This window comes from Triticum dicoccoides, chromosome 3A, assembly GCF_002162155.2.
Source record: "Triticum dicoccoides isolate Atlit2015 ecotype Zavitan chromosome 3A, WEW_v2.0, whole genome shotgun sequence".
NCBI classification, from domain to species: domain Eukaryota; kingdom Viridiplantae; phylum Streptophyta; class Magnoliopsida; order Poales; family Poaceae; genus Triticum; species Triticum dicoccoides.
This window is the reverse complement of record NC_041384.1, coordinates 414,309,333-414,317,393: the sequence shown is the minus strand read 5'-3', so window position 1 is coordinate 414,317,393 and position 8,061 is coordinate 414,309,333.

Here is an 8,061-nt window from a genome sequence, read left to right as displayed (position 1 = left end):
GAGGAGGTCTAACAAAATCATATATGTCTACAATCCCCAAACTCATATGTATGGCTACCCCTAAATATCCATGGGTAGAGCATACAAGCTTCCAAGCAGGAATAAAACACGACAATCCAAGTGCTCATCCTATTCTTCCAAGGTCCATGTTAGTGTATCTCTATCCTAAGGAAACACGTGGTATGCCGCTCCAAGATCTTGTTTCCTTCCTATGAATCAAGCCCATTAACTTCTATCAATCACTACATAACCCATTAATTCTACAAATTCGATGTCTACGGTGTTCCACGCGATCTCCTAAAGTCCCTATAATCCCCAAATACTTGAAAGGGCTACCTTACTATAGTCATTCCACCAATTTCCATTATCATGGTCAAGTAAACTCCAAGGTCAAGCTTATATAGAAACCTAAATCAACTCCAATAGTTAATCCAATCTCCTAGTTTAACGTCCACCGAGAAACATGGTATCATGATCGAGATCATCAGTCTAAATCCAATTTACTCCAAACCATGTAGATTACTCACCACCTATACTCCACTAGGATCACCTATTTAAATCCAAATCTCATGTTCAACGAGAATTCCTACATGTTCCCCCAAAGTCATTATCATAATGTCTACAATCTCCTTATCATCTGATCAAGTCAAATTCTTATCCCCCCCAAGAATCTCAGCTTGCGATCTTAATTGTCGCACTAAATCCAATTTATCCAGGGGTAATGAAAGCTATGCTACTCTATAATAATGATCCCACCAAGTTCATCTACCAACATGAATGCCTCATAATCCACCAAATAGTCTCATATAATTCCTCAAAGTCATTGATATAAACTCATCAAGTCATTTGTCCTCTATTTCTATATCCTCAAACTGGTTTTCTCTATGGCATCGTCGGTTCTGGTGCTATCCTAGGATGATAATGTGCTCGTTCACTATGTCCACTAGTTCCATCGTGAACCCGGTTGGAAGCAAGGGTTACTAAGGCTTCACTAGTTCCCTTGCAATTTGTAGGTTAAGCACATGGTTAAGAATTCGAGCTGTCGTGAAGTCTCGAAGGGCCTAGGGATGGGTTTCTAGCCTGGAGGGTTAAAACATAACTCTACAGGGTTGCACCTGGTCGAGGAGGAGGTAGCAAAAAGTCTTCATTGCTAGTTGGTTGCCGAGGTAGAATCCTTGGTGTATCTTGTCTTGCCAGTCTTCAGTTGAGGAGAGAGATGAGAAGGAAAATAGCATAGAGGAGGGGAATGCCAAAAAGGGGGTTCTATAGTGCAAGTGCAAACAAACAGGTGCAAAATGGGCCAAACCAAAGAAACAAGGTAAGGAAGGTGATATAGTCGCGTACTTGTTGCCTAGGGAAAAAGTGCGACCTATATCAAAACACAAACAAATAAAAACAAGCAACACACAATCATGGTTCTATTCGAACCATCATACAGACTCGACTGCGCATAGGGGGTACACGACTCATCCTACCCTAGGGGTTCTCGTACTCAGTAGTCGTGCTAGCTTGATGTCTCGTGCAGTCTTCTGGGTTTCCCACAGGTGTTGATGCGTCTCTTGTAGTTGTTTGATGAAATGATCTGGGTTGGGCCTGAAGGATCTTCATCAACTTCTTGCCTGATGAGCTGACGGATTGAAGGGGGTTCCTCGTAGCTAGCATTGACTCGGTCTTCTATTATCCTCTTTAATCATGACGACCCCTTTTGCCTTCTAAGGCGTCAGGGGTTCCACGTAAGCAATCCTTTATGCAATGACATAAACAAGGCATAGTGGAGGTCCATCATGTCGGTTACGTTGATGAAAACATCGACACCGAGCGCGGGGGATGAAGAGAACCATTTTCCTGCTCACTATACTGAGGCGGGCCAAATGGCGAGGTTCCCATCCACCGGTGGTTGCTGACACAACAACGGTAAGGTCAGGGTTTCTCTATCAGCGATGTATATCACGACCTTGCATATCTCATGCCCTGTTCATCGCAAGACAAGGTTGAATCATCTTGGGGTAGTGTCAAGGGTGTCACCATCTTCTGGGTCTTGATGTCCTCATTCCTCGAGGTATCTTCTATTGGTATCGTCTTGTTGTGGTGTCGCCAATCTTGTGTTCAGAAGATGTGGGTGAATGTCTGGCAAGGTGTCTTCCTTCTAGATTATCCATGAGGATTACAAGGAATCCCGTGGTCATGGGCATAAGGGTTCTAACGACCATTAAAAATCTTGAAGTGGAAGAGATCAATAAGGAAAGTATATCCTAGTTTTCGAAGAACTGAGAAGGGGAAGAGAAGTATAGATAGTTTTGAAAATTAGTATTATTTTTGAAAATAGTTTTACCCTAACTAACGACCATGCTAACTAAGGCTTCCTACAGGATGGCTCTGATATCAGCTCTGTGGGGACCCCGACTCATAAGTCGTGATCGCCGAATGCACGTGTATAGTGATCCCAGAGATCAATGCTCACTGAACACACAGAAGCTAAATAACAAGAGTCTTACATCCATACATACCGTCTTACACAAATTATGACCATTATGGTCAAGTCTTACATAGATAAATCCACAAGGGCTGAATACCAAATAAACTTAAGCAGCGGAAATCTTCGTTGATAAGTAGAACCCATGCCATCTGCCTTAACCCTACATGCATTCTGACTGGGAAACGTCCTAGTTCGCATGTTCATCTCCAAAGAACTCTTCTTAGAACTCCTGTTCTTCCATGCCTGACCAATTAAATAACTACTGGCAAGCCAATGAGTACTTTGAATGTACTCGCAAGCAACCCATGTTTTGGCTCAAGGTACAACAATGCATGACATAGGTAAGCTTTGCAGAAAGCTAGTTTTATTGTGCTATGACATGTTCAATAACTGGTAAATCATGCATCATGAGAATTCAAGTAACCATAGGGACTGGTTACAGGTATCAACACAAAAAGAGTTGGAAAGAACCCAGCTCAATCATGTCAAGTCCTTTGACTTGACCCAATTAGTTCTTCCCACTTATCCAAACAGACACACTGGTTTGTAAACATGTGAACATAGCCCAAGAATAGTTACCCAACTATCCTTGACCGTGGACACGGCTATTAAAATAGTTTTACACTCTGCAGAGGTTGCACACTTTACCCACAAGATTCGGGGAACTTCCGTGTCATCCACGACCCGCAGTACCTCAAGTACCCGGGGTAAGTACCCGATCACTATCTTTCCCTAGACGACATTAACATAGAGTCCAATCGATTGGTAGTAACCCCCGTGCCCAACATTTTCACATCTTAAAATTGTGGAGCCTCGCTCCCATATTCATCACATACCACAAGCACGGGGTACCAATGGTGTGTCCGGTGCCCTGTGAAAACAGTCATGACCGCCCTACCTGGAACGACCCCGTCCCGAGAGAGCGCAACAATGACTCTGCCATCACTAGTAATGCGGGTTCCAAGCTAGTATCGGCGTAGGTAATCAATAATGCCCTTTCCCATATAAGGATAGAGTGGTTGCGCATGTAAGGTTGGAATAACGGTCGCAACTTAAACCAATCCGTTTTGAAAACAACACACACACTTGCCTCGGTACACCACTTCGTCATCAAGTGGTTACCCAACTCATTATCTCCTTCGGGCATAAGTGGCACCCGACAGGGTTATTGAAAAGTCTTTTGAAAACGATCTTGCTCCCATCACCATGCATATACCCAACCCATTTACGTATCAGTTACTTAGTATCCTAACTACACCCACTCGCATAACCCTCATAGAAAGGTAGGGTCATGCATCATGCAAGTGTCAATGAGAAAAGCAACGGAGGCAAACCACCTCAAGTGGTCACCATTTTATCATGACTTCGATGCAAGCAATGAAAGTGCCATATGACATGCATAAAAAGGGTTTCTTAGACATGGTCAAAGGGCTTCTTGCCTGGTTCATCAGAGTCTTCAAGTCTTCCCGTCCATCTCCGAGTATTCCGTCTACTTCGTCAACTAACATCGGAAAAAAATCACAATAAGGAACACAAGAAGGCAAAGATAAAAGTGCTCTAAAAATATGAGTTAGACTTTTCTAGGATACCTTTGGTCATATGAGGAATGACCAAAGTGGTTTCATTGGGATTTGATCAACGGATATCTTTGAACATTTCAATATGATGCGATCAACGGATTTATGGATTTGCAAAAACTTTACAGAAGAATTATTTTGAAAATGAGCAAAGGCACCCATTTCACAAGGAATGATTTTAGAAGCACCTAGGAGTTGGTTTCATTGGATTTGGAGTTCAAATGATTTTTCTATGAATTTGCAAACTTGGCTACACATGGAGAAATGGACCAATGTTTTATATGGCACAGAAGGTATAGGAAAAAAATGTTCCAAATGTAAGTTATGAACTTAGAAATATCTAGGATTTTGAATAATTGAATTTGGATAAAAAATGGGAACTCTATGATTTTCTAAAGTTTATCTCAGAAATGGAAAAGTGGGATTTCATAAAAATTTGTGAAGAAAATGTTTGTGGAAAAATGTGCAAATAGCATGATGTGATATATCATGAATTTATGAACTTATAGAAATTTGAATCATCAAATTTAGAGTCCATTTGAATTATTTAGGAATTTTAAAATATTCATGAAAAAAAAGGAAGAAAAGAAGTCAACCTTATAAAGCGCACTGGGCGAAGCCCAGCTAAACAACGCCTACTGGGCTCGGCCCAGTGGCTCAGTTGCGCGAGGGAGGAGGTGATGCCGAAGGCGTACTGCGTGAGGGCACCAACCAGCGGGGCAAGTGGATCAGCCTGAAGCCGTTTCCACTTAACCCGACTGGTGGGCCGGCTCGGTCGCTTCTGCCACTGACAGGCGGGCCCCCTGCCAGCTGGCGGGGCGGACGTCCTCTACCTCCTGCTCGAGGCAGAGCAGGGGAGGCAAAGCGCATGCCGGCGCTCGTCCGGCGATAGCCGGTGCCTCCGGCCGTCTCCCGCGGCGCTCCGCCTATGGGTGAGCTCAGCACGGAGTGGCGCATCCGCTGGTGCAGGTCACGGCTGCCGGAGAGGGCCGAGGTGACCGCAACCTTGATGGTGGCGGCGGAGGTCATCGGCCGTCCGTGTCTCTCGGTGTTCGCGTATCCAAGCGACGGTTCGAGGAGGTTGGGAAGGTCGCCGGACCACAGGGAGTCTTTGGGTGGAGGAAAGGGAGGGAGGTGATCTCGATGTTGCTCGAATTTGAGCGAGCTGAAGTGGCGGCCGTGCGGTGGTAGGAGGATAAGGAAGGCGCGGGAGGAGGAGCATGCTGCTCGAGGAGGTCGCTGGGGGATGAGGGAGTGAACCGAGAGGGGAGAGGGACCTGGGGTGGCTGTATAAGGCGGGGCCATGGCGCACTGTGGGCGGTGTCCACGGTCGCGGCCAATGTAGTGCCAGGGGCCGAACTGGCACCCAGTGCCTTGTCCAGGGCGTTTGTAGGTGTGGCCTAGGCCAAGGGAAAGGCAGAGGGATAGCGGGGGAGGGCCAGAGCATCACGCGTGTGAACATGCTCATTGAAGCTCTCGGGCGGTCGGCGCACGTGCGAGATGGGGCGAGAGGAGGGAGAAGGAGGAGGGGGACCAGGCCGTAGCATGTTGCGGATGCCTAGGAGCATCGTCGGGCGCGCTGGGGAGGCCCGAGGTGGCCGGAGGTGCTTGGCAGGGGGCGGCTACAGTGTGGGAGCGCACTATAGCACGCTCTAGAGCACCCAAATGGCCGACATGGCCATTTTCTATGCAATGTGGGTGCGGCCAAGGTGTCTGCTAGCTCTAGGGGGAAGTCAAGTACTGGGCTATGGCCTTGGATGCCCTGGGGAGCCACTTGAGAAGAGTGTGGTTGAGAGAGAGATGGAAATGGGATGTACAGACGGGTAAATGAGGTGGTTTCACCCCTCAATCATTGAGATGAGATGCAGACATAGTTACTGGAGGTAGAACAGGGTTAGGAGCAGCTATGGTAGAAACTTGAGCCTATGGATATTAGTGGAATAGGTCAAAAATGGAATTTTGGTAAAGTGGCAGAAGGTGTTTGATACTGGTTTGGGTAAGCAAATTAATTCCATTTGGCATGAGACTCCACAAGGTGAAATGGCACATACAATTAGGGCCTTCCACCAATTTTGAGCTCATTTAGGCAAAGTTGCCAATGCAACTTTTGTAAACACTAGAAATCAACAGAAATGCATTTACCAAGATCTAGTCATGCAAAACCATTCCCCTTGATGCACCACTTGGTGTAGTGTCATCATTTTGGCTTTTGAGAATGACCACAAAGTTTGGGGGCATGTAGAATAATTTGGCAATGTAAAGTTGTTCAAACTTGAATCTGGACAGAGATGGTTTTTGGGCACTTTGGTGAACCAAAATAGTTTGGATTGAGCTGAAACATTTTAGGGTGATCATATTATGCATATGTGACTTCATAGAATTTTCTTGGATTTATTTGAAAATATTTCTTGTAGAAATATTCCAAATAATTGAAATGGACATAAATGGTTTTGGAGAGTTTTTCCCAATATGTTGAACATGACCATGTGTTGAAACTCTTATATATGGAAATTATATGTCCACTGAGTTTCCCTGATTTTTGTCAAATATTTTTGAAACAATAAAATAATTTTTCCCTATATCTACTATAAAATAGGAAAATAACTTTTAAAATTATATTTTTGTGGTTTGTGGGAGTCCTATATCTATTGGGTTTCAAATATACTATTTGAAATATTTTTCATACCCCAAATCAAGTACTTGTAGTGCAAACCTCAATTCAGGGGGTTTTGGAAAACTAATTTTTGAAAATTTTATTTGGCCAAATTATTTTTGTAAGAAAATACTATACTGTTCTATACACATGGCATGATCATTGGGCAGAAGTTTGGAGCAAAGGGATGACGTATATAAGGTGGAGTTGTGTTGACTTTAAAGAGCACTTGAAAAACATAGAGAGAAATCCAACTCCGAATAAAAGCCAAATAATGCAAAAGTTTTTGTCAAACCACACTTTTGTAGCGACCAGACCTCAAACAGTCTGATCTCTGTGCTCCGGTGTCATCCCTGGATCAGTAATGCTGACACCACACAGTACTTGGAGGATTTATAGCAGAGTAGCAATCACACACTTATTACATCGAATGACTCAAAAGAGAGCTTATTACAATAAATATGGCTTAAGGCCATCTAATAACGATAACAGCGGAAGGCTTGGAAGATAGGTGAGTCCATCAACTCCAGCGGCATCACTGAGTATAGAACCACGACCTAAAAACTCCTTAATCGTCGTCTGAAAGGTCTGCAACATTAACGTTGCAGCCCGAAAACGGGTCAGCACATGGAATATGCTTGCAACGTAACACATAGAGAGTAATGGAATGCAACAACTATACTATATGCATATTTGGCTGGTGGAAAAGCTCTATGGTTACAGTTTTTGTGTAAAGCCAATTTTTCCCTACTTCAAAGGAATAAATTTAATTACTATCATGGTGGTTGTTAAACATTGAGAATGGTTGACAGCATTCTCAATCCCAATTTAAAATCATTAAACCCAACAAAATTAACTTTAGAGTAACATGTTGAGATTCACATGAAAATTCAGGTACTAGATACTCAAGATGTCCATAACCGGGGACACGGCTAACCATGATTAGTTTATTACACTCTGCAGAGGTTTGCGCACTTTTCCCCACAAGACTCGATCGCCTCTGTTTGTTTTCTCGCACTACATGGTGTTTGAGAAGACGGATGACCGAGACATAGTCTTTCAGAAGCGCTAGCACCTTACGATCGGGTAGACCGTACCACCTACATCCCCTACATCTGCTAGTCTACCACTGTAAGAGTTCGCACAACTTAATCAACTATGCCAGAGCCCATAATGGCTTGTGGCTGCACACGGAAGTTTCTAGTATGAATAATCTCATGATCCCTTTGAGCCTGGGTGGCGGTCCAAAAGAAAAACAGGAAATTCCTGGAATACCCAGGTGCCTCAATCCACCCAGATGTGTGTTTAGGTTGCCACCTTAGATAAACCATTAATTAACAATCTCACATCTGTCA